Source organism: Anser brachyrhynchus (genome assembly GCF_964034855.1).
Source record: "Anser brachyrhynchus genome assembly, chromosome: 11".
Classification (NCBI taxonomy): Eukaryota; Metazoa; Chordata; class Aves; order Anseriformes; family Anatidae; genus Anser; species Anser brachyrhynchus.
Window position 1 is genome coordinate 17,147,087 of NC_137706.1, and position 27,829 is coordinate 17,174,915.

The following is a 27,829-nucleotide window of genomic DNA, read 5'->3' on the forward strand; positions in this document are numbered from 1 at the left end:
AAGTGACAAGACTCAGAGCTGAGTTTGGGAATATTTACTAGTTGAAGTTTGAAACCAAACAGCAGTAAACAGTGCTTGCGACAGGAGTAAAAAATAAGCTACTATTGATTATTCCCTGTTTTTATACTTTGTAGTTTCAGTTTATAAGAAAGGAAGAATGGAAGAAAATTAAGAGAGAGAGAACACAGGAGACTTTGCCTATGGCTGAGGGGTTTGATTGCTCTAGAGGCATGTTGTCCCTGCAACTGTGCAGCTCCTGACCACATGCCAAACTCAATTACTGAGCCTCCCCGTTATCTCCATCGTCTCCAGTGTCAGGAGAAGTGACAGCCATCAGCAAAACCTGCTCGATGTGAAGCCAGGGCAGGAATCCGGCCCTTCACAGCTCGGAGAGGACAACTTAGTTAACCCATTGCAGCAGGGCAAAGCACACCTCCCTCAGGTGCTTTGCTAGGGATAATTCCCACCTCAGACACGTATCTGAACAAGTATGTAAAATACCTGCATTATCACACGAGGCTGCCTCACTACTTCCAGCTTTACAACACGCAGAGGTTACAATCTGAGATAACACAAGTACACTGTTTTTCGCTAATCTGAAACTAGTTTCGGAGTCACTAAAAAACTACCCTTTCTCCCCGTCTTTCAAAAAAAAAAAAAAACATTATTGATAAGACATTAGTAAAAATGTATAATGGTTTTAAGAGCTAAAGGGGATGGCTTTAAACATAAATATCAACAAGAGGCTCTGCTTTAGGTTCCACAGCTGCAGTTCACGTCCATATACCTAGTACCATCTATTCCTTATCATAGAGAGGCCCAGCAAAATACCACAGCCTGAACTAAGCATAACTTGTCTTGCAACTTCTGTAAGAGTGAAGATCAATTTTCTCCCTGAGCAGCAGCCTAATTCATCAGCAGATTGGAGACTCAAATGTGGCAAGAACAAATAGCAGAGAGCAGAGGAGAGATACGGAGAGAAAGAGACAGGGCTGGAAGGAAAATAAAGACAAAGCCATTTGCTAACTAATGCAAGCCAGCGGAGCTCCCAGTTGTGCCGCCTGGGCTGGAAGAGGCTGCTCCTGTGCACAGCCCTGGCTGCAGAAAGTCCCAGCGTTAAACGGCAGGGCAAGGCTGTGCGATCTGTCCTGTGCGGAGGCTTTGGTTTGCCTGGCTGGTACAAACACATCCCTTGCTCTCATTAGCCTATTTTAAGCCTGCTGAAATGAGGAGAGACAGGTATCGCCAGCCACCGCTCTGAACCGACCTCCCTGTGGTGCTGCCAACACAATTTTAAAGGAGATAGTGTAGATGATTACTTAAGTGAATTTACACATGATGGCAAATAACTATGCTTAATAAAACTGAGAGAGCCTTAATGATTTCATTTTGGTGATTTAATTTATAAAAGCAAAGCTTAATCATTTAATAGCATCATTAAGAAAACACCACAGGAAGTTTAGAAATAAAGAATCATCCATATCTCCTGAGAAATGAGTTTTCTTCTAACATTCAGCTCATGACAAAATAAAATGGAAAGCTTACAGCTTCTTAAATAATTGCACTTGAAATATAAGCAATCCCTAAAGAATCCGTTCAGCCTCATCTTCTGCAGCACAGAAGAATTGCATTTCTGTTCACCACAGTGTGAAAGAGGCTTCACAAGTAAGAGACAACACTGGTGATGGGAATGTGTGTATATTTTTTTGGTTAAGAAAGGCTTTGTGAACTAAACACAAATGTCACAGCAATAAATAATAAAAAAAAAAGTTTGTTTCGAAAGCAGCAGTTTAAAATAAAATCACATTAGAGCACCGCATTTGGCAAAGTGACAATGGAAGCATCCCTTACCAGCAAACGCACACTGTATGTGTCTGTGTGTCTATGCGTGCATGTGCGCACACCAGTGTGTCTGAGTCCCAAATGGAAATCTCCAAGGACTGGATTAACCAAGAGTTTGCATTGGGGTAATGGAAAATATGACCTCATTAGCACTAGGTTTGTCATTTGCTCCATAACACAAAAGTAAATTACAATGTATTAATGCAGTTAGTGTTGTTTTTAATGTGCACTGGGATACAATAAAAGTTTTTATTGGGGAAGTGTGATGGCATGTTTTCACTACAGCATTAGCACTAGTCCTCTGATAGGGCGGCCAGTCATATTACCCAGTGGAACACTCCTATAATGATGTAGTAAAATTTGACTCTGATATAGTAAAATCTGTTTATGGCAAAGTTGCTTTTTCACACAATCGGGCTGGGGCAGGGAGCAGCAAGAATATAGCTAAAAGAATTCTTTTATAACTGTATTTTCATAGAAAGTGCTTCAAAACAAACAAAGGAATATTCCCAGGCTTCAGGCCTGCCTGAAGGAATTACCATGCTATTCTCTCCATTTCCCTTTGTGTGGGTTCTTCCTTCCATCTCTAGGTTTATCATCCAGCAGCTGCCATAAATTAGCGTCCATGTCTCGGTGAGAGAGCCTAAACAGGAGCATTGTAATTTAACACACTTTTAATGGGCTTGTCACAAAGTTTTGCATGTACAACCCAGCCCACGTAAAATAACCCTGGGCGCACTCGATGCTTTAGAAAGGCAAGGTGATGGAGGAGGGCAGGGGGTGGGGAGGGACCCGTCCCTTATTGAACACAGAGCTTGCTTGTGTTTGCTGCAGTGCTGGCAGCCTGCACCCTCCTGCCCACGCTCCTTTATTACATTACCAACAACAGGTTTGTGGGACTAATGAAGGCTTGCAGGTGCTTTCCACATTGCTATTTGAAAGCTATATTTTTGCCTTTCACTCTTTCCTAACTGGACAAAGAAAGCTTCATGCATTTAAACTCGTCCTCATTGGTCTCCTCACTAGTGGCTATCAGTGGTCAGCTCAGGCTAGTCACAGTTCTCTGTCCAGCTCCCCACAACCATCAAGCCACTCTCTAATAGAGCATCCATTTCCAAACTCTTGTTTCTTATCTGTTTTCAAAACCTAGGTTGAGTCTGGACTTCTGCAGCAGCAGCTAGGTGCAGACCAAGCCTGGGTGAGGGTACCAGCCTCAACCATGACTGCTGGCTGTTTGGCCTTCAGCGCCCTGGGAAGCCACTCTTGCTGCTGCCGTGACCCAGGGAGATGCTGGTGGCTGGGCTGGCAGCTATCATGGGATGAAAACGGTGGCCCATTGCAGCAGCAGTCATCACTGTTCCCATCCCTCTCCCAAAAACTAGCAGAGAATTAACCCAAGAGCTCAGATCCCATCTGCTGCCTCTCTGCTCTTTCTCCTTTCTCCTCCCCTCCCTGTTCCAACTTTTCATTCTGGGGAGGAAAGAAACTGAGTTTTGCTTTTCCTTCTGAGATTGAACCAGCTCAAATATCCTTTTGGAGGGATATATGAGAACAAGAGCCAGAGAGCAAAATTTGCTAGGATGAAGCTATGAGAGCCATTCATTAAAACAAAACAAAACAAAACAAAAAGATAGAAAGTCCTGAATAAGGCTTTGTAATGAATGGACCCAACTAGCCTGTGCCTGTGGCTCACTTGCTAGTCTAGTGACAGTAGTTGAAAGTTATTTATTTGTTTGTAATATACTTTTCCACCGGAACACTTTAGTAATAAAGAGACATGAGGGGAGACACATTAGAAAGTGTGCCATACATCAAAATGAAAAGTACCACATAAGCTACATGATAAACGTAGGATAAAATGTACTTTGTTTTCCACAAGACAAAGCAATAAGGAAAATGCTGTGTCTGAAGTAATTCTGAGCTTGGAACTTCTGCTGGTTATTTATTTTTATTAAGCAAATATACAACCCTGTAAATGTACCTGGTGCTAACTAAACAAGAATAACATGCAGTCCTGATTGGGAAAAGTTCGGAGCCCAACCTGGACAAGATGATGCCCAGGACAGGCAAAACAAAAGACTATGATTCAGGAAAGTATTGAGAGGTTTTAGGTGAATACCAACAGAATTTATAAAAGAAGCAAATAACGGGGCTATTGAAACTCCACATAATCATTAACAGGTATAAACATATCTCCTTCTTAAACACTCTCTCCTTCCCATTTATTGATTTATTCCCCAGTGGCATCTTGTCTAAATCCTACACCGCGAGTCCCGAAGCAAGGACAGCCTTTATGTTATTTGTACAGTGCTTAGCACAGCTCGGCCCCGATCTTTCACCAGGGGCTCTTCTATTTCTTTTGCCAGCATAGCTAGTATAATAAGCAGAGATGAAGATGAGAGCAAGGGAAGAAAAGCATCTGCAAGACAAGAGTCAACAAAATCTGAGGGTGACACCAGAGGACTCCAGGCGGGAAGCGAGAGAGGAGGAGGAGGAGGAAGAAAGAGTTTCTGCGGGGGCAGAGACAGTGATTATCTGACTCTCTTACTTATTTGCTTAGGAGCTCTTGCAGTTTTACTTGAAAATGCACAAGGAGAACAGAAAAAAAAAAAAAAAAGTTATTTTGACTTACAAAAGCAAGGAAAGGTCATTAGGAAGACTTGAGAACCAATAAAGCTCTTTAAATCCTTCCTACTTGTAATGCATAGAGCAAAGCTTACAGGAAAGCTGCAGCTAAGAAAATTACAAATGGTAATGCTATTATTTGGCATATAGTTGCCAAAGGCATTCAATATAAAGATTTTACAGAGGTGTCAACTGATATATAGCAAACACACAAACAGTCTCCAGCACTGTAACATATGCAAGGAGAGCTGAGGCTAAATATTAAGCATATGAATTATATATTCTTGCAATGCAAGGCTGAGAAAATGCTTGCTGTGCACCATAGTTAAAATGAGCAATAAATACCAGGGTTAATGCTGGCAATGTCTTGTTGTAGAAGGTTCCTCCAAGCCCCCGTCTCCCAAGTTTGGGTTTCAAACCATTTTCTTCTGTGTTGGATAATGAAGTGATTAGACTGCTCCTTTCCGAGACTGTTACATATTTAAAACAGGTTCCACCGCTGCCTCGTTTTAAACATCAGAACCTGTTTTGGGCGCCAGAAATGTGAAACATGAACATCAATAGCTTTTTCCTGCCAAGATAAGAGCTTGCTGCAGAGGCCAAACATATGTCTTTCTTTCCTTCCCCGAGGAGGTTTCTGGATAAGGAAGAGGTGTGTCTGTACCTGAGCTGCTTAAAATGGCTCAGCCACATATGGGCCTTTTGTAAACTTCCCTTTGCTCTTTCTCCACGGGGCAGGGAGATATTTTGTCCCCGGAGCTGTTGCCATCTGGGTTTCACAGGCTTGGGCTGCCTGAGGTCAGCCTCGCTGGTTAAAGGGATTAGGGTTGGACCCTCGTGGTAAGTGAAAGCAATGGCGGAGGGGCTCTGTGAGGAAGGCTCACCCAGAGGCCTACCCTTTAAAAGCAGCAGCAGGATTTTCCCAATAAAACATGAGGTGCTTCACTGCGACCTCAGTGCCAGCAGCAGTAGGTGAGGGAGGTGATAGCAATACAAATGTGCTGCCACATGTCAAATCAAAGCTCCTGCACCAGGCCGGGCAAAGCAAGGCCTAGCTTTGCCTGCCAGCTGAGGCCATGCCACTGCAGCCTCCAATGCTGAAGCGCTGGTAGCACTGCCTGTGCCCGACAGGACAAGGCGCAGCTTTGTATTCAGAGAGCTTGCCCAAAAGGCAAATTAGTTCTTGCAGCTCAAGTTTAATGAACAAAAAGTGCTCGTAGTAACCAGACCCTTCCCTCCCTCTGACAAGGTGGGGTAGTGTCAGGGCAAACTCAGCTGGGACCTGGAAGAAAGATTTGCCTTGTGTTTTGCTCTGCTTGAGCGACTCCGTGCAACCGAATGCAGGTCTGATCCACCCTTGGCTGCCTTCCCCTGCGGTCTCTGCAAAGCAGAGAGACACCTGAGACAGCCTGCCACCCGGCTGCTGGCTGCCAGCCCTGGGACGCTCTCTAGAGAGACAGCCGTAGCCCAAAACCTCTGCTTTTCAGCCGAGATTGCTTTCCATCCTTTCCGTTTTGCCACGCGAAGCATGCAGAGCTCTGCCTTTTCCAGTGCCGTCCCTGCATGCTAGATGTCTGCTTGTGCCTTGAAATCACAGCCCCAGAAGCACCAGGAAATATATAACAATATATAACAATATATAGCAATTCGGGTAACTCCAGAAACTCGGTTGGAGTGTAAAAAGGGGCAGTATTTCATGTTTACTTCTTCAAACTGCACGTCACCAAAACCAGCACGCCTTCGCATGACCCTTATACTGCAAAGACTAATGGGGATTCACAGCTGTGTTCAGGGATGGTGGGCGTCAAGCTGCAGGGTGACTTCAGCTTCACCCTTTCTTATACATTTTAAAGGCCTTAAGTGTGGTCTGGCCATATGTGTGCAGCCAATCCCTCCCCAGGCACTGAAATACAGCCGCCTTTAAAGTGGAAACAGCAGTAAGAGAGCACAGACCTGGATAGACACAGGAAATGACCCCAAAAACGCAGGGAGTTTTGGATAGCAAAAATGATGGTCGTTTTGCAGGATTTTGGCTCCAGTGAGGAGCCAGGGCTCCTAAATCTTTGCAATCAGCACCATCCAATTTTTAAGCAGTTAGGCACTGACAAATAAATGCACCATTTAACTGCCTCTTATTGAAATTAATAGGAATGAATCATCCTGGCATTTTTGAAAAATCTACCCGAAGCAGCTTAGGTACCTAAATATCTTCAGCATAGACCAAAGTAACTTTTCAAGTGCTAGTTAGAGCCTGCTTTCTAATGTGTCTCATAGCACTAAATCACGTATAATGAATGGGGTTTTTAATGAAGGTGAGAGGATGGGGCTTCAGTTGCCAAATCCCCCCTCGCCTTGAGCAGAGCGTGGCAGTAGCTGTGAAGCTCGCCTTCCCTTGGCCAGCTGAAAGTCGAGCACAAATGTCGCACCCCAGTTCCTCCAGCCTGTTTGCCAGGGTTGCATGCACATCACTTCCATCGAGCCCTGGATTCATGGTATTGCCCAATGCTTTTTTTTTTTCCTGGGACCCTGAGCATGCAGAAGCACCAGATGCTTCATGGGTGGGTTGCACCAATATCCGACATCCTCTCTGCTGTATCATGGCAAACTGCAGCACTCCCTGGCACCCAAAAAGTGACAAACGGGCTTTCTTCACACAGGCTCCCTCCTATTTGTCCATTGAGTTCATGATGAGCTCAAGATAACCCACTAGCTCCATGTTAGAGAGGCAGAAGCTGCTCTCTTGAAGACATCCAGCCACCAAAAATTCAAACTGCTGCAAGCACAGAGGTCGGAGGCAGACAGAAAGGGGCTGCTGGAGAGAGAAAGAGCGGCTGAATCGCTGCTGCGGTCATGAGCTTGTTCTCAGCCAAAGGCTTTAGTCCATCAGAGTTGCTGTGAGAAGAGAAGTGAAGGGAAGGCATTTGGGAATGCTTTGCATCCTTTTGTGTTTGATTTTGGATGGCTTGGGAGGCACAGCACATTCAGATCCCAATGTCATTGTTTAAGGGGTTGTTTGTTTTCATTCCCCTCCTCCCAACACAGAAAATTAAATTTGGCACACAGAGACCGGGCACTGATGACTCTTCAGGGATAGATTTTTATTACATTTAGGGGACAGTCAAAATAGTTTTTGACATTATTTTATTCTAGGAATTATAACCAAAATCCTAAGGGATGGAGACATGCAAAGCCCACTATAAAGCGGTGGGAGATGCTGATTGCCCAAGGCTCCTTTGAAATCCCAGATTATGTTATGGATATAGTCACACAATTGAAAGTGATCCATTTACCACAGTTTAACCAGTTACTGCCTGCCAGATGAGGCGTGGGAACTGCTTTCATGGTCGAAACAAACGTGTTAACTCACAAGAGGTGGTGCTGTAAGAAAGTGCGCACGGCTGCCGTGGCTCAGCTGATGGGTGGTAGCTCCTCCAGCCACCATGATTCAACCATTGCAGTCATGTGCCTGCAGCTCATGGTGAGGAGTTATTATATTGCTGGGATGTATCACAACAGCACTTCTAAGCTTCCAGCATGTGGTGGCCTCAGTGCGTCTGCTGCATGCCTGCAGGTACAGTTCCTAATGCTGAAAACAAACTATAAAGGATGAATGAAACAAATCAATGTGTAAAGGGCAGAATAATGCTAAGTAAAATGAATAATAGGTAAGTAACACATGTTTTCTGCAACTGCTGGATGTCCAGAATTGAGATTCTTTACTGCATTTGAGGGAGAGGGAGAATTGCTCCATTATAGACTTAGAAACATTTGTTGTTGTAGGATTGCTCATTCAGACTCATTGCAGACGTACTTCGGGGAACAAAATAACACATGCCCAAATCTCAGCTGCTATTTGCACATGGTTGCTACTCTGCCTGTGTAAAAATTCTCCATATGTAAAAAATTCAAAAAACTTAAAGCACGAAGGTATCTTTCTTTGAGAAACATGCTTTGTTTCTCATTTGGAAAATATAAAACAAACTCCCCATATTTTTGGCCCAGGAAACTCAGCTGGCTACTTGAATTAAACTGGCCAGTTACATCTTTTCCACAGCTCTGTATGCGGTTAATAATAGCACTACTTTGAAGTTAGCCAATTCCTTTCCTCTGACAGTCTCACAGAGCTTTCGAAACACAGCTAAACGTTATTATTCCCATGCAGTGGCCCAGGATAAACCATGAGAAAGTAAATGATTTGCTGAAGGCTAAGGAGTGACAGAGCCCAAGTTTCCCGTGTCCCAGCCTGTTCCTGCAGGTCGGTGACATTCAGTTTGGGGGGTCCTAGAGTGCAATATATTTCCTTAAGTAGGAGGCATTTGAAAGCTATTCAGCCTGGTCCTTTCTTTATCACCTGGCTATTATGGGATTAAGTTGGAGGCATCCCCATCTCATATGGCCACATGGTAGACACTTGCCCCATGCTTGTTTTGTGAGAGGAGTTGCTGTGGGACTCAGAAAAAGGAAAGCAGAAGGAGTTGGCGCGAGCATCACAAAATCTGGCCTACCGCTCAGTCTGTGCCCAAATCCAAATATCAGCCAGAAAAGAGGGTTGCAGAGAGCAGGCTCTGAGTGGGATAAATTGTTGTGATGGGCTGGGAGCTATAGATATGGCACTTCTGTTCTTATTAATACACCTGCCATCATTCACCATGTTCATTATCACAACAGTTCTTGTATTTTTATTCATCAGTGAGAGCAAAATGACCGAGCCTCTTGATGCCTTTGTCTGTGAAACACTTTTGTCTGCTGTTTTTGTATCACCTTTGCCATCGCAGCTGTGAAAAATCACCTTGTTAATGTTACAGTGCTTGTTCTTGTGGCCCGGGGTGATCCCTTGTAGACTGGTGGGCAATGCTCACATAACTATAATCTGCCACATTTTCATGCAATTAGTATGCAGCAGAATTGTCCTCAGATACTCACACACATGCAAAAAGATTAAATAAGACCCATTTAGCGTCACGAATCGTCCTGTTAGGAGTTAATGAGGTCTGGTAGGTTGCCAAAGTCCAACACACAGAAAGCTCAGGCAGGCCAGGAGGGGGAAAAGGAGGAGCTGCTGGGTTCAGCCAGATAGACCTTGAAGTGCAACAGCTGTGCCTTGTCTTTGAGGAGAGGATCAAGTAGAGAATATGAGATAGGCAAACGTTGGCTTAAACTTTCTTCTCTCTTTGATTGTCCTTGGACATCTGCCTCATCTCCTGTCAAGAATGTTTGGCAGCTGTGAGCCCAGAATAACACTGCTGCTCAGCCAGCCCGCTATCGCAGTCCTCTAATACTTTAAGCCAACTAGTCTGTGCTGTGTGCCTCGACCGATCCTGAACTATGCTAATGCCTTGAGCTAACTAGGCTTTCTAACAGCCCATGAAATACATAGAAGTGGGGTCTGCGGTTTATTTTCCTCACGTGCTAATTGGCTTTGATTGTTGGCCAATTGGATTTCAAGTTTAGAAAAGGGTGCCCCAGACAAAAGGAAAAGTGCTAACTTAAGACCGTGGGAGAGACGGGCCATTCTGTTCAGTTTCTAATGTAGTAGACTTTATGCAGATGCATAAGTCTCAGGGCAATGACTGTCCTAGAAAGATTTCTCAAGCATAACCAATGCAGTTTCCTATAAGATATATGCTTCCATATAGGCTGAATGTCATTAATGCTCAGCTATTTGCTGGAGTGTAAATTCCTATCTTTCTGAACCAAAGTGTTTGCGCTCATTTTGCCTCAGAAATAAAGGGGTAGGTAATAGGAATGAATACCAGATTAATTCTGATATTTCAGCTGGTGGCTATATAGAACTAGAAATGCTTCTGCAAAAGCTTCATTTCGCCCCCACAGCCACGGCGAGAGAGTAGGAAGGAAGGCTTCCATCTTATACGTACCTCAACCCTTGTTTAACTGAAACAAGCCCTCTCCAAAGAAGGACACTTGGGTTCTGCACCCATGCAGCCTCTGAGCAGGATATGACATTATAAGAGTAATTCTTTGGTGACACCAGCTATATTACCACTGCATTTCTATTTATTTCAAATGAGTTCATGGGAAGAGAATCAAGCCATGTAAATACACCTGTGAGATGAAACAGCCCAAGTGACTTCTGAGGAATCTTTAATGTACTTATCCCCCCAATATCTCTGGCAGATAAGGTAGTGCTATTCTCCATCTTTTGCTGAGGGCACAGAGGGGGAAATTGTGAGAGGTAGTTGGGATCATAAATATCTATGAACATATGTACTAGAGAGACTAAAGGCCAGCTTTTCAAAACTAAAGTAGTGGGATTTGGGCACTTAACCTGCTTAAGCACTTGTAAGAACTTGCTGAAGAACTACAGAAAACTTGATCAGATGTGATTTGCCTTGGTCACATCAGCTTGCAGAGTGGGAGTCTGTGTCCTGAAACCCAATGATAGGAATTTAGTGCCATTAGGACCCAGCCGAGCTCCTGAGAAAAATCTCGCGTAAATCCTCATCATTACATAAAACATCTAGAAATAGCAACAGATTACAGCATTGCAAAGATACACTGACTGGCAGTAGTTTTCCTCACTCTGTTTCATGAAGGGTGTCCTTTAAACAAAACTCCATTCAAGATATTTTCACTTGCTCAGCAAATTTTTTGCTGAAGATCCATACAATTTTTGTACAAGCCACACCAAAAACAAGGATAAGCAATAAAGGTGTTTAGGCATGTGCTCATTCTCATACAAAACTTAATGAAGTTTCCTCTGTCCTTTGAGCCTTAAGGCAGCAGATACATCTCTGGTGCCTCTATCCTGGTAGTCCAGCACCTGCCTTTATTGGAGCAAACACAAAATTGTTCTCAAGCCTAGGCCTGATAACATGAACCTTTAGATCTCAGTCTCTAATGTTGTGCCTCATTGTTTTGAAATGTTCAGCTAAGTGTTTCCCACTCAGGTGCATCTTACTCACTCCAGATGGGACCAGAGCTGAGAATGCCGGACCAGCACACAAAAATGTTCTAGCGGTAGTTCCAGCTGGGACAAGAAATAGAAGTGTTGTAAATCTCATGACTCATTGTCCTGACAGTAGTACGGATAATTTGGATAAATTCAGACACAAGGCTGCCTTATCCAAGTCAAGCTTGAGCTGTGAACATTCTGATCCCTTTCTTTGCAAAAAGGTTTTTAACAACAACAAAACAGAAAGGATCCTAGTTCCACCCTATTTCCTTACCCTATGTAAGCTGCTGTAACAAAAGCAAAACCAGAGGAACTGTGCAGGGCGGTGACAAATTCACCAGATTCCTCTGTTAAATCTATTTCTTAGTGATAATATCAAGTTCTTCTCCAGGAAACAAGATATTGTCTCCTGGCATACAACACACCAGGGGGAAACATACTTGCAAAAACCTCCAGCTACAGTGAATCTGACCTGAAGCACTTGTACTCAGGGAAAGACCTGCAATCGGCCTCCTCAGCAGTTCAGAGACACCAAGGGATTAGCACGGAGGGACTCTGCTGGCTTCCACACAGCCACATGCAAAGCCCCAGGTCCCTGCTCCTCCCTGCAGACGTTATTGTCCACTGGCATCTTGCCTTCTCTGACAGCATTCACAGGAGGTAAATGCTGCCTGTAGGAACAAACTGTCCCAACTGGACTCTTTGCTTCCCTTTCAAGCCATATCTCCTTCCTCTAAGAGCATCTCAGCATCGGCGATGTGAGGAAAACATGGTAGATAGCAGCTGTGGAGCCGAGACTATCGCAACACGCTTCCCTGCCTACTGTATTTTCACGTGGGGTTGTCCCACTTGGGCTCCCTTTGCGTCCTACGCTGCAAACGATCATACGGCCATCACCGAGGAAAGCTGGACACTAGACACCTTCTGCAGCTAGTCAACACGTCTCTGGGCTTTGTCAGGAGGGTTAACTGAGGGCTGATGCCAGTCACCTGCTCTCGCGCGGCAGTGAAGTGTGCCGCTTTCCAGTGCTCAGCGATTCCAGAGAAGCTGCAAGTGGATGCGAGTGGCAGATGCTAACAGACACCAGAGAGCTGAATCGCCAGCCCTGCCTCTCACTGACAAATTGCACCTTCACTGCAAACATCTCCGAGCGTAACTTATCTCCTGATCGCAGCGCTGGCCGCCCCTCTCTGAAAAAGCAGCATCCTTCCAGGTGGATTATTTTCCACTCAGAGACTGATGCCTGCAACAGCAATCTTGAAAGTCTCCTGCTATCTGCTTCTCACTCTTCACAAGACAAGACAAGACCACCCAGTGATTCGCCTGAAGAAATATTACACCAGCCTGTGGGCCGGCATGCCTGAAATTGGCCCAGAGAGCATATCGACGAGTTACCCAGCTTAGAAAACACAAGGGGATTAATAACTTGGACAGTGTGCTGGATAAAAACTAAACTCAGAAACAATTCCACATCCAAACCCCATCAGAATTTTAATCTTTACAGACTTTTAGCTCCGTAGCCCAATAAATCCTTTCCATAGTGACTCATTGTTATCCTGATCTTCCTTATAAAACACACGGTGCAAACAGTGTAACATTTTCCTTTCTTATTGCTCTCCTTTGTAAAACCATCTTTCCTTGTATCTCACTGCCATTTGCCTGTTAGTCATGGACTTCACTCCTGAATGAGCCACTTAAGAAATGTTACACTGATGTCAAATTGATACATGTCTTGTGAATACCTTATACTTTCTCTTTATTTAATGTGAAAGGGTGGTGTTCACAACTGATCAAAAATTGGGGACTTTTTAGTGCAAACTTTCAGATGAAATGCGGTTTTTCTATTGAAAAAAAAATAGCCTTTAGCAGAAATTAGAATATAAGAGTTCATCCAAGGCCACAAACATTTAGGGCTTCAGATTTTTCTTTTCTTTTGTTCCTCTTGGAGAAATTGAAATTCCTTATAGAGGACACTATTTACATTTCTTAAGAAACCCTCCAAACACGTTTTCTAAAGAATTCTGCTGCCAGATCTGGTAAGCTGCAAGCACAAATCCGTGTGTTTTGCTTGTGAGCCTGGTAAAGTGTTTTCCCAGATAGTTCAAACCTGGGAGCCCACATCGATAAATCAGCCCCGGAGGAAGAGCGGACAGATTTTTTCACAAGTTCTGAGCAGGCAGAGTTGCGACAATGTGAATGAAGAACAAAAATACTATTGTCCTGTGAATTAGCTATCTGTCTCAGGCCACTCCCTACCCTTCCACAGGATGTGAAAAGTCCACATAGGAATTTATGAAGATGATTTCTCTACTATCATTGCCTTTACAGCATCAACATGCTCTTTATGTTGATGTCATGGTAAGTGAATCACAAATAAATCAAAGTTTCTAATTTTTTCATCAAGCGAGAACATTAAGACATTGTTGTAGTGCCCCAGGAGCAATGCAAGGCAGACCCTGAAGTCCTGGCTGGATCAGCGCAGCAAGGTGTGGAGTCCCGAGCACATGGGCAGCTTCATGAACCACCATATGATCCCCCCGGAGCTCTAAACAGTCAGCTTACATCTTGAAATTCAGCCTTGAATACATAACAGAGTCCTTGACCACTCTCCTATAGAAAACAAAATCCTGCTTATTTTGGCAGATGTTCATTTTTCCTTTAAAGTGCACCTATTCTATCTTCTTTCTGACTGTTTAGGGTATTTTTTCTAAGCACAACGTTATTGTGGGTTTAGGCTGAGACACGAGTCAATCCTTTCCTTTAAAGCAAACTGATTTCTCCACTTCTTTCCCTGTGATATCTATTTTGGAGGCTCTCAACTCCCTGGTGGGCCAGTGGGACATCCCGCAGCCTCTTTATGGCTGGTGGTCTGCGGGAGGGAATAGGATTACATATCTCAGCAGCCAATGGTGCTGCCTGTAGGTTCAATAAACGGGCTTAAAAAAAAAAAAAAAAAAAAAAAACACAGCATGTCCTTCTTACTCTGCTTTGCATGGTGTGACTGAACCTGCAGAGCCAGTGGGAGCGAGTTCTATAGTGATAACGGTCACCGTTGACTTTCCCTTTCCTGATTTCACCTCTTTCATTATGTTGGAGAGCTTTGTTCCAGACCAGGAGATTATGCAACAGGCTGAGGAGAAGATGTGACTTCAGTGAGATATAGCGCACAAAAAAGTGTGACAAATTGCAATGACAGGGGCTCCGATGGTAGCCTGTGATGGAGTGAAATTAAATCCCTAACCAAACAATACAGCATTATGCTATATTCTATAGGCACCCTTGTTGAGGGTAGATTGAGAGAAAAAGAGACGCGCAAAAAGAAAGATGCACACATACTTTCCCCATCCTTGTTCCCAGCTAGCCCTTTCCCCCAGTATCAGCTTGGGAGAAAACAAGAAAAAGCAATAAAAAAATAAACCTTAATGCTTGGGTGCTGAGCAGGGGGTCTGGGGAGAAATGTCACGGGTGGAGACAATGCCCAGTGGACACCCACAGATCGTGGTGCTCTGCTTGGGCAGCCGTGAGGCCCTGTCACCGCCTGTCCCCATGCCTCCACACACGGCCTCCCCGGTCATTTGCCCTCCTTCCTAATTAAAGTGCTCCCCAAGGAGGGCTGGCTTGGAGGATGTGTGTACACCTTTGTATGCTCCACACTTCCTTGAGCAGTACCGCAGGGCGATCCTGATGGCTTTTTTCATGCTAAATAACTGACCTAGCCGGCCTTACTGCCCCATTCATCTCTTCTACATAAACAAACTATTCATTCTCCAAGGAATAGGTGCATCTGTTCGCCCAGGCCCGGCTCCTATGGGAAGCCAACAAGAGACTTGACACTGTTTAAGGAAGAAGGGAGCACAACATGCTGTTAGAGCAGCAATGCTGTCCTGGGGCCATCCAGGTGTTAAATCACTCAGTGGCCTCTACAGGGTCCGGAGCCAAACACTGAAACAAAAGGCAAAAACAGGGATGGAGAGCGCCAGATATCACAGCTCGCTCTCCCTCTGCTTCTCTTTTGCTTGCTAAGGTTTTCAGGAGCAGTATATTGCCGGGATGGAAAATGAAGTTGACTCTCAGAGGCTAGGAGCACTCAACACGACGGCGAGCTTTACGAGCTGGTCAGCACCACTAATGTTCTCAGAGTAACACTCTTGTGGGACTCCTGAGCTCAGTTTGCCCTGGAAAGAAACAATAGTTCAAGCTGTGAAATGTTTTACATTCAACTTCCACCTCTCCCCCCTTCTCCAGTGGAGTTGCCATGAGCCCAGACTTTAAAAACATTTCAGACTTAAAAGGTTAAGATTTAAGTGCTGCTGATTTTATCTGGGCTTTTAACTAACATAGGCAGGTGGATTAGAGATATGTGTACAATCTCCACTCTAGACACTTGGGTAAATATGCACAAGTGCTGAGTGAGCCAAGGAAGGAATCTGATGTTATTGTCTATTAATTTGAAAGCAGAGATTAAAGAAAGTGCAGAAATCAGTAGTGTAAATATCAAAAAGGATTTCCATTTATATGTAAGAACATTACTCTAGCAGTCTGGCTATTTCAAATAACATGAAAGCTTTTTTTTTCTGAAGAAAAAGAACTGTGAATTTGTTTAAATTTACATATTTTCTTCTCCCTTTGTTTGCAGGAATGGTCGCCATGCTTGCAGTTAGGAAGCAGTTTGCTTGACAGGGCTGGGTTTTGTTCAGAGCCTGCATTTGCCAGAGGACCTGAAAACAGTAAAAGTATTTCATGAAGTTGCATGACATGCAACTGGGCCGGGATTTCCCCTTCCTTGCATTCTTTTTTTTTTTTTCCAGTAATATTTGTGATGATTTTTTTCCCTTTTTATTTTCACTGCACAACAGCTTGAAAACAGAGTCTGATTTTCTACTAATGCTTTTGTTATTCAGAAATACTCATGAAAATTTGGCAGAAATAATATGCAGGTGATGGAGCATTCAAAACCATTTTGGCTGTGGTTATTGGTTGAGTCAGTGATGTGGCTGCCTACCCAGCTCTGTGGTATTGCTTCTGCCTTCTGCTTGGATGCCTACAACTAATATATTTTTTTTTTTAATAAATGATGGACAATAAATAGCGAACATCATCAAAACAAATGAAGTGGATGCACTTTCTCTTAGGAAAGAACAAAGAAATGTATCTACTCCATTAATACAGCCTATGTTTTTAGTACTGCACAGAACAATATTTTCTCTAGAATTGGAATTAAGTTGTGTCTGAACATGATAGGTGCTCTTTAAAAGCATACTTTCAGTTAAAATATCAATGTATTCTCTACTTTTATGAAAGCTTTACAAATTCCTGGAGGTCATCTGAATACTCAAAAATAATGCATAATATAACCCCATGAATCAAATAGGCCAAGCTCAGCACTTTTTATTAGCAGAAATATTCATGAATCTTTTATCCTTCTCCTTAGTCCACCAGCTCTTATTTTCACCCTGTTCTCTCTTTAATGCAACATTTCATAGGAATGCCAAGAAAAAGGAACCTGGCTTCAGGTTTAATTGCTAATATTTCTAAATTTAGTCAGCATAAAATCCATCTGAGGCTCCAAAGATTTTCCCTGTAATCTGTAGAACCTGAGTTTGAATCTAGCCCAAGAGAGCACGACAGCAAATAAATACCATCTGATCTCCACAGAAATCTGACAAGAGTTCAACTGTTTTCCACCTTGCTACAAGTATATCAGAGTTGATTTCCCAATGCAGTGCTGTAGGGGAAAAAGTCAATTAAAATGCAACTGTCCCAATTTCAGGGAAAGTCACTGATCAGCAGGAATCACTATACATGTGGTTATTATATGTTTCTTTCTTTCTCTTTTGTATAAAACAGACCAGTATGATGTTCTTGTGCTGCCTTGCTTCATGACTCATGTAACAGCGGACAAACAGCAGTTCTATGAGCCAAATGACCCCAGTTTTCCATGCAACGGTGTGGCAATTGCTGGACTTGGCTTGTTCTTCCTGTCTTTCTCACTTGTTTCTGTGACCATTATGGGTATCACACTTAAAACTCAGCAATATTTGGCTGAAGGCACACAGTATGGGTTTGCCAGTTTTGTTACATACCAACAATTTCCTATTAGTGTAGTTGAAAGGGGATTAGGCTAGACAGAAAGGAACTATCGTGGATGCTAGAAACCAGCCACATTTGGTTATCATTTTGCCTGACCTAATCGTTCTTTACTTTGGACCATGCAAGGGTCTTATGGAATATTTCAAGTTTTAACAACCAAAGAAGAAGTGAAGTTTTCCAGTTCTCTTTCTCTAGCAGCTGGTATCACAGCTCTGCCTATATAGTTATTAACCTTGGCAAATTGTCCTAACTATTGCTAGCATTACATAAATGTACACAACATTATCTTACTGAAGGTTGGATTTACACAGTCTTATGCAGCAGCTACTTGATTTAAATAGAAAGTTTTCAATATTTCAGTGAGAAAGGCTCCAATCCAACAATGATTTAGTTTGGAGCAGTTTTTGCTCAAGATTATATATTTTTGTTTGTCAGATGATTTTGCAGCAAACATTTGGAAAAAAAAATACTATATAAAAAACTCCAGTTTCCACCCAGGTCTAATCTTAAATATCTGTAAAGCACAAAGGACTCTCCCCAGTGAAACACTTAATGTATCAGTTCCTCCCAGTCCAGGAAGATTAATTATCATGTGTAAGTAAATAAGAATTGTTTTCAATTCATTTCCAGATGTAGGAATATTGAGACTACATCAATAATGACTGAATAAAAAGATGAGCCCTGGGTTTCGGACTCCTTCGAATGGTTTGGATCAAGAGTTCATTCAGATTATGTTACGGCTAACAGCTACGCACAACATTTGGCTCAGATTCAGTTTCTTTGCATGTAAGGCCAGGATAGACCTTCAGTTCATCTCCTTCAACTCTTTTCTTAGCCCACACAATTATATTTCACTCACATAGTTCTAAGCTGAGCCCAGTGACATTAATTAAATGAGAGCATTTCAGAAATCAAGAGACAAAACTTGCCTGCTCTAGGCAGAGAGCAGGAGAGACAAGGACTTTGCCGTGGCAGAGAGCTGATAAAGGTGACCATGCCTGGGATTTGCCTCGTGTAACTTCACTTGTCTTTAGGGTAGATTTCTGCATCTGCTCTCACCATGCTTGTACTCCACTGTAGTCTGTGGAGAGCAAGGGCATTTCTCGCGCACAATTCATCTGCTTTGACTGCTTCAGGATGAGCCCTAGTGCCCCGCTGCTGTTCATTGAAGGGTGACTACCTTGGGCGTGGACAGCTGTGATACAGGTAGCTGAGGGCCATGTAAGAACATCCTCACCTTTTGCGTCCATGTCACTAGCACCAAAAATAAAGGCAGGTTTCAGGCTCTTAAGTATCCCTGTTGATTTAACCAAGCAGTTTCAGCCTAGCGATCCAAGTGCAGGAGAGCATATGGGCTGGGATTTCCAGTTTGGGGCTGCACCTACTGCTAAGGACAGCTGTCTGTCATGCAAAAGTATCTTCGAGGCTAAGATGGGTCTGACTGCATTCTATTTCTTTATGAAAGTGAGAAATTATATTATTGTCCTTTCACTCTCATGAGAGGCGCTTAAATGGAAAAGAGCCCTTGAATTTTGTTGAACATTATCAGGCTCTATTTTATTCTAGATTATTATGTAGATTAGGCAGTGCCTAGCACTCAAAATTAAATATGAGTAACACAAAATAAGAATAAATTAAAAAATTGCAAGATGTGCTGGCCACTCCAGCTTTTGTTGTAATATTCTTAACACTGCATGACTAGAGGTGCTGGTTAAAAGAATTCAGTTTGATCCCCATGGAAATGTGCTATGAAGGAAAATAAACTATAGAAAAAGTGAATTTTGGAAATAAAAGTCCTACAAGCAATTGTTCCCTGCTTATCTAGCCAGGATTAGAAAATACAGACTAGTGCAATGCAATCTCTTCCAACATTTCATCTCAGCCATCACGTGTTTCAACTCTCTTCTGAAAGAATAGCCTCTAGGAAGAGGGCTGAGCGCAAAATTCACAGCACATAAATTAGCCTCCTTCTCGAGCTAGTGGGATATTGAGAGGAGACTGGAATTGCTTTGTTACTCAAATGTATTTGACATACTCTTTTGCCATTTTTTTAAACTCTCTTGGCTATTAAATGCTTTGCCCTGAATAGTTGTGATCCCTATTTAAAGGTGAATTGCTTTCCTTAAATCTAATAAATGAGCAGCTTGGCTTGTGTGAGCAAACGTAGCAGTTTTCACCAGAACTTGCATCCGCAGTGGTGATATTGCTATTTGAAAGCAAGAGTTTGAGCAATCACACAAAATTAATGGAAAATTGGAACAAAAGAGGGGCAGACAGGGTGAAAGAGACCTTTTAGAAAATCTGAATGTCTGTGGATTACTTAAGCTTAACTCTCCACCTTCATATACATCCTATAGCCCGTTGCAGAGTCTCAACATGTCCACACAACCCAGCACATTACACATACAGCACGCAAGACACATTAAGAAATTTGATATTAGGTTTCCCACTGATTTCTGAGCGAGTGGATGTGTGGTTGACTGTCTGCCTTTTTCCCTTTTCCCAGCACGCCTGGATACCTAGTTTTGCTGTCATCAGTCCAAACACATGCTCTATTTTCCCCTCTTTCTAAGCAAAACTCTTACTCCCGCTCCCCCTCCTCAATACATTACTCTTTCCCCTCTTTCATTGCTTCGAAGCAGTAGTGCCTGCCAGGAATGTGAGGGATTCAGAGGGTGTATAGAGCAGCCTGGGGAAGGGGCCAGCAGGAAAGAATTGCCCATCTTTGGCCCAGAACATGAGGTTTTCAATCTTCGTACTAGTCCCTAGAAAAATCAGGAAACAGGAGGATCAGAAGAAAGTGGCTTGCTCGGCCAGTACATGTGTCTATGACTGTGTGTGCATGCACTTTAACGTGGAATCTATATCAGTGATTAAATGGTCTTTAAATCAAAGCCAATAGATAAATAAGGGAACTATTCCAAAACCAAGGGGGTTAAAAAACACTCTGCATGCACCTGCTGGAGACGCTGTGCTGCTGGCTCTACATTTCAACTCTAACCTGTATTTGATATGGTGTTGTTGCAGCTGTGGGTTGGGGTGGTTTATTTAAGTGGCTCCAAATGCTTGTCAGTGTGGCAACCAGCTGAATACATAAAACAGGCTCTCCAAACCCTTTATGGCCCAGGGTCAGAGTAAATGGAATAATAAAATCCAAATGCTTTTGTCTCATTTTCCATCACCCAAGCCTTCCGCATAAATCTACAGCTTTGCAATGACCTTCGCATTCAGTGTCGGGGATGAGGCCGCAGGTCTGAGATACATTTGGTCTTCATCTTAGGTCTTTAAAAGCTTTTTCCAATTAATTTTAACTGACTTCCATAAGGATCAAGTACAGTTTCCTCCTCCCAGCCCCCTCGCTCCACATCCCACCCCCTTTCTCTCCTAGCCAGCATCTTCTTCAACCAGTCAATTGGGGGAACACTAGAGAATAATGCTATTGATCACATTATATGTGGTAGCACCAACAGCAAAGACATTTACAGAATGAGTGATTTAGCAAATGGGAAGTGAGACATTTCTTTAAGGAGTTTTAATTTGATGTCTTCCTCACTGCTGGGTGTCTGGTTTTATTTATTTCTCTACTGCCACATTATCCCCACTCAGATGTCATCAGGGGGAACCCACAGTCTTCTGTGCACATGTTTACAAAGGGTAGGTCACTATTAAACTAAAATATATATGTTTGGGTTTAGTGAATCAAAAATCACCTTGTCTGGAATTAACTGCTGAGGGCTGCTCCTTCCCCCTCCCCATCTGATCTAAATTAGATGTAAAGCAACATCTATGTGCTTCAGTTACAACAAAGAGCAACCCATGCCTCTATCAGAAAGAAGTCCTCTAGACACTTCCATACGTCCTGACCTTAAGAACACGAGGATCTCCCCTCCGAATTCCCAAGCAAGATTTTAACAACCAGCTAATAAAACGGTGCCTAAAAAACAGCTCGTTCCTAGTTTTGGGCCATACTTTGAGAGCTGTAGTGAGTGTTAGGGGACACATTCACAACCCAGAGTTTCTATGTTTATTGTGGCCCCATTGGCTTCTGTAGAGCTGAACAGACCTACACGAGCAGAAGTCTTGGCCCATACTGTGCAGATTCGGTCAATAAAACAAACGGTCAGGTACCTCACTACTGGGGACTTGGGCTCAATTAACTTTAGACAAAACAAGGAGCAAAAACATCTATAAGACAGCTGCCTTCCTGTGGCCTGCCCAAAGGAAAATAGCAACTAGCTGGGATCTCCAAAGAAAATCTATATTTCTTGAGATTTCCTGTCCAAAATTTTAAACATTTTAAAAACTGAGGAAGTTCTGATCATGTTGGCTCAGCACCAAAGGACCTGTCTCCCTAATCAAATTAAGGACTCCTACCCAATGGTTTATGAGATTTATCTACCACTAATGCAAACCCCAGCCATTGACATTCAAGGAATTGCACCCCTTGATATGCTGAGAAAACAAAGCTCTTTGTTTGGTGTCAACTTACCCAATTTTTGGGGAAAGAAGGAAGGAAATGCTAGTCTAGTTAGAGAAATGCAAGAAAAAAAGGAAAAAAAAAAAGGAAACAAACACAGAGAGCAGGTGTTTAGCCAGTCAATTAATTTATATGGCTTCTAGCACAGCACAGGGCATTAACACTACCCCAGCACTGCACACAGGTGGCAGGGTGCATGTTCAGGAGGCGGGCAGGCAGCAAGACATACTGTGAATTTTCTCCCTGAGCAACGCAATTACAGAAACAACTGCAAATAACTTTGTGCTGATCCCCAGTGATGCATTCAGCAGTCCCTAATCTTCCAAATGTCTGCCTATGTGACGGTATGAAAGCTATGGCATTCCTTCAGCCCTCACCTATGGAGAAACATCTGGGCTTTCCTATCGATTCTTTATTTATGGGTTTCTCTTTGAGCACATTGAAAAGGGAGTCAAGTGAAGATCATTAATACAATCCTGAGAACACAAGAAGATACAGAAACACTGGGGAAATGTACAAACGAGACACACAACACACGTATTTCTACATGGAATTTTTTGAAAGTGATTTTCAGGCATGTAAGCTTATAAGAGAAGGAAACAGAGGCACAGGGTGAAACAGTTCAACCATGCCATATAGGGGAGGCAGCAGCTGAACTCAGATCTCCTGCCTCAGTTCTCCATGTGAGCTCCAGGAGCCTCTGTGCCTCGGTTTCACATGTGAAACTCTAAATGCTTAATTGAGAGGCTGTGTTTCCCCTGGAGTGGAATCAAATGAAACACTCAAGCTAGACACTCAAGTAGGCTTACTGGTTTAATTTAAAAGCGAGGGGGACTGGTAGCAGGGAGCTCCCGGTCAGGGGTCATTTGTTGGGGAATATACTTCTCACCTTTGTGTTCCTCGGGGCTGGGCTCTGGCAAACTTAATGACATTTGGCATGTCCACCTGCTCTATCAGTTTATCCTTGAATTAGACAGCTGAGTCCAAAGTAGCTTGAGAGCTTCTTTGGGTCTTAATTGTTATTTTTTGAGATTTTTTTGGCTTTTTAGATTTGGATTATAGTAATACTAACGGCAGTAGAAGTAGTAGGACCCTACAATGTATAAGGGAAAAAAAAATCAATGCAACGCATGATGCAGTTTGCCTGGAGGAGTGACGTTAATTTGGAGCATTCAGCTTTCCCCTGGCGTCTGCTTTGTGATTATACAGAAATAGGAATTTCACAGGATCTTGATCCAGGAGATGAAGCTGACTTCATTCCTTTTTAAGACTCTGCATTTCAGACCAAACATCTGTTTGAAACTTGAGATGAAATTCACATGATTTAGACACAAAGCCGTGAGTCAATTAGATGTCCAGCATGCATGGTCAAGATCCTTGGCTCTGATCCTCTGAAAAATTAGCACGTAAGTAATTTTATACACATAAGAAGGCCCAGTACATTCAATGGGATTACTCCGGGTTATTAAGCTTTTCCCAAGGCAGGGTTCTCAGTTGGAACCAAACCACAAACCACATCAAGTTCATACAGTTCTCATACAAACATTTTGCACTTCTGAAACCAGAAGAATTTTCTCTTCACGGCTCTGCAATCATCACTCAGCAGCGGGGATACTCCTGAAGGAGATTTCTGACTCCACCAGAAGCCAGCGATGGGCCAAGAGGTGCTGAAACTCTTACTTGCAGCCCAACTAATCTATCAAAAAGGGACACTCAAGGCACTGTTGGAGCCAAATCATTCCCAAACAGAATGGTTTGTTTTGTTTTGTCTTTCTTTAAAAGCCACTGAATATTGTCCACAGTTTTTTCAACAGCATCAGTGGCTTTTCACCAAGAGATTTCTTCCTCCTCTTCCCGTCTGATATCAAGAAGCCCCACTTAGTGTCCAGAGGGTGGCCTGATCATCTCCGTAAGCCATGGGGATGTCTGGAGAAGAGGACTTTCCTCTTAAATTACAAATTCTTGTCAGACTCAGTGGGTGAGAGACCCACGTGCCCTCGTCTGGCCACAGAGCACAGCGCACTGGCACTTCTGAAGCTGCCTTTTCAGTGCTGACCTTTCTATTAATGCTAACAGGGTTTGGAGAAATAAAATGTAAATTTGTCTCTAAATGGATTAGTCTAGGCTGGGGGTGGGAAGGAAAGGTGCAGAATGGGCTATTGCTTGGAGCATTTGCACTAAAATTAAAACATTTATGTTTCAACACTTAATTTTATTAGCAGTACTTTGAAGATGCCTGAATGTATAATACCTTTCCCAAGTCCCCTCCATGCTCACTCAGACCCTCAGTGTGTGTGCATGCATGCAGTGCCTTGCTGGACTTTTACACTATATTTACCTAATAAATGTCCTTTTCCTCTCACATTTTGTCATGGGGGTGGTTTGTTGATTGTCGCATTCCGGGTTCTCCAGGGAAGAAAATAAACAGTCTTGCAAGCTTCAGCTCTGCCCCAGGAACCGTGAAACTGCAATCTGGGCTGAAAATAACCCCCCGTTTTCTATCTGCACAACACTGTGTGTGCTCATTTCTTCACATCAGCCCTGAGTTTACACGCAGGAATTGGGTAATACGGTTAATTGGTGCTTATGAGTGCTTTACCTAGGCACAGACCTTAAGAAAGTGAGCAAACAGCGGTATTCCCACTTTTCAGATGGGGAAATCAAGCCATAATTGGCAAAGATCTATTTGGTTGCAAGGACTGGGAGGAAAAGTAAAGACTGCAATGTTAACCCCAAGATGTGCGGTTTCACATTTGTTAAAACTTGAAAATATTCTTCCTACTCTGCTTGAACCTCAGGGGCTGACCCTGCACAAGTGAAGGTAGAGATCAGTTAGGCCAATTGCCCAACACTCTGTTTGGCAGGACAAGTCTGGGGCCGTCTTACATGGTGTGATTTGTTTTTCCTTTTTTGACAAAATAATTATGCGGTGGAAAACATACAGATTCATTAAAATCAAAACGTTTTCATAGGAATAGATCAGCTATGGCAGAAAAACATTGGTGAGAAGAAGTTATGATATCTCATTTCGCCAACATCAAAACATTTCTGTTAATTTCAGTGCAATGTTTATATTAAAATTTGAATTTTCATGTTCTGTGTTTATATATTTTTCTTAAATTGGCACCTAACTGTTATTTAATGTTTTAATACAGCACACATTTTTCAGAGCACCTTTTTTGGCTTGGAAAATATCAAAATTTCAGCTACTCATTCTAACAGAGACCCAGGTTTTCCAAAATGTCAGCATTTCTTTGGAATAGAAACTCTGGGTTGTAGCCAGGCCTGAGCCCTCCTTATTGTAAATGAGGCCATATTCATTAGACAGCCAGCCACGGCAAACTTATCTTACACGAACATAGATCTACAGCATCATGTCTGGGCCAACACAGAAATCAGAGCTGACATATGGGGCTGACATAGATTCATTCCTAATGAAACACTCCTTTGTAAAAGTGATTAAGGGCAGCATGCTAGACAAATTATTCTAGAAATCTATTGTTTTCAGTGAAGATCTGATCTCTGGAATTTTATTTAAAACCACTCATCAGATTCTATAGGCTGACAGAAACCCCACTCCCATAGAGTGCCATAACACATCCAGCCTTTCTTTTTGCCCAGGGGTTTGTCCATAAGTAGATCCCCCCACCCCAGCTTAAGTTAACCAAGTGGTTCAGCACAGAAACAGGCAGACATCAGGCTGGGGAGTAGGAAAGAGGGCAGAAGCAATTCGGGCACCTTGTCACTGCCGGAGCCAAGGCAAGTAGCTGTGTATTAAATACAGCTTAAAACACAGTGCAGATGTGAAGCACAGAGGGTAGGTACTGTATATACACGCACAGGGTCCCATAAGGTGAAAAAAAAGGGGGGGTTGGGAAGAGCAGATCATTCAGTAGTGGAAAAGTATCTGATTGCCTAATGTAAACTGTGATTAGTGGCTCAGTGCCTGGACAGTGAGCACTTTGCAGGCCCCCAAATACGGTCCCCAAATCAGCGTGCGTGCTGCCAATCTGTCAGGCGGTCCAGCTGTAACACTTTCTGGCATTGCAATGTCTTCAGCTGGTTTGTGTCAGAGCTGTCCAGTGCAGGGGGAGGTTTTCCAGAAGTTGGCTATTGAGTGTCTGTCTGCCTGGATCAAGGGTGTTGCCAGTTTAACATCCCAGCAAGGGGTCACCACATCTGGCCACAGAGCCACGATGGGAAGGGGAAGGCGGGGGGGATGCCCCACAGGATTTGGAACAGGGTGATACCCCATCAGGGGAAAAAGCCACTCATCCGAAACCGCAGCACTTTGGAGAAATTCAAGACCGGTGCATAGAAAAAAAAAAAAGTTTTTGAATTGCTCAGAGAACAGCCTAAAATTCACAAGTGGCATTGAACTCCCAAGTCAGATTGGGTCTCAAAGCCCCGAGCATGGAGACCTCTCGCTGAGCCTTTTCCTCCCTGTTACAAATTGATATTTTATTAGCTCAAAGCCAGATGCTTCTCTTTAAAACAGATTAATCTCAAGTTCATCATATCACTGGAGACCAAGCGAGGCAAGGGGTAGCAGCAGTGCCAAACATGTGTGAAGTGAATGAGACCCCCAGGTACTGCAGGGGGAGAAGGGAAAAAGGAAATATTTTTTTTTTTTTTGGACAAAGCACCACTCTGTTCTGATTTGGTAGCTTCAAGCTTCTTTGGTGAGGATGGCTAAGGGGAGCAAAATCCATACAATAAACCTGGCAGCTCTATGCACCCCCCCGCCACAGTTCCGTATACATACATGGATGTTGCTCCTGAAGGATAAAGCTGTTCCCATCCAAGGGGAGAGGCAACAACACAACAGGCTGCAATGGAAAAGAGTAGAGCTTGGAAAAGGATTCTTTAAGAGGATCTTGAATCAAGGGTTAATTGTTTCCAAATGACCACTGTGTGGGAGACTATTATGGGATGGGCCCCATTCAGGATTGGTTTAAAGCTGCTGGTGGGTACCTTAAAAGAGGGCTAAGCAGCAGCAGCTGTTTTACATTTAAAGTGACTGAAGTGAGTAGTGAATTACTGTGGGAGACAAATGAGCCCATGACATGATTGGGCCTGGGACGGCTCTCCCAAGTGGCCACTTGTTTCATGAGAACTCCCACCCCCGGGGGTCTGCATTTGGGTATCAAAGGCACCAATAGCACCAATTAATTCAGATTAGCCCAGGAGAGACGGCCTGGTTAGTTGTCTGCTTCTGGATGCAGAACTCCAATTGCTGCCATCTTCTCTGTCTTCAGGATGCCCCTTGCTTATCCCAGGCTCTGGTTTTGTCTCCTTATTCCAGGTTGTTTTCCCAAGGGAAACACTAAGAGCACCAGCATAAGTCAGAAGCCAGCAAGGCCAGCAGGGTTGTGTTGGTGCAAACTATTCACAAGCACTAACAGCAAGACATGGGGCAGTATGCTGTGGAGCTTGGGTTTTGCCTCCAGAGATAAGGGTTAGTGTGGGCCCTGACACAGTTCATTTCAGTGCGTGCTAACACACACACAACCAGACCCAAATTTTGTCTGGGATGCCTCCACCCCACAGCATAAAAAAATCAAAAGATCAGAATTAACAGTCTACGGATGGGATAAAATGACAGGACAATGCTGTCCTGGTCATGAATTTCAACCTGAAGTTTGGTTTCCAACAGCTTTGCAAGACGTGCAGAACTTCCTTTAAACCACCTATTTTTTTTCCTCTCCTTTTTTTTTTTTTTTTTTTTCTTCAGTACTGCCCTCAATTTGTAATACTTGGGTAGGGATGTTGCTGCCTCCCACTACAACCTTTTCTCTTCCTCTTAATGCACAGCTGCAATGTGCCCAAAGCATCCTGAACACACTCTTAGGCATTTGGCATTCAGGTCACTGACTTCCTGA

General features: G+C 43.3%; 1 long non-coding RNA gene across 1 annotated transcript; it reads right to left on the reverse strand.

Moving 5' to 3' along the window:
• Positions 1–10,441: 10,441 nt before the first annotated feature.
• Positions 10,442–27,280, reverse strand: LOC308200786. Its single transcript, XR_013955812.1, has 3 exons — positions 26,713–27,280; positions 15,991–16,098; positions 10,442–15,555 (listed from the first exon to the last, which is right to left on the reverse strand). It is a non-coding gene; the product is annotated as an uncharacterized lncRNA (long non-coding RNA).
• Between the last annotated feature and the right edge of the window lie 549 nt (positions 27,281–27,829).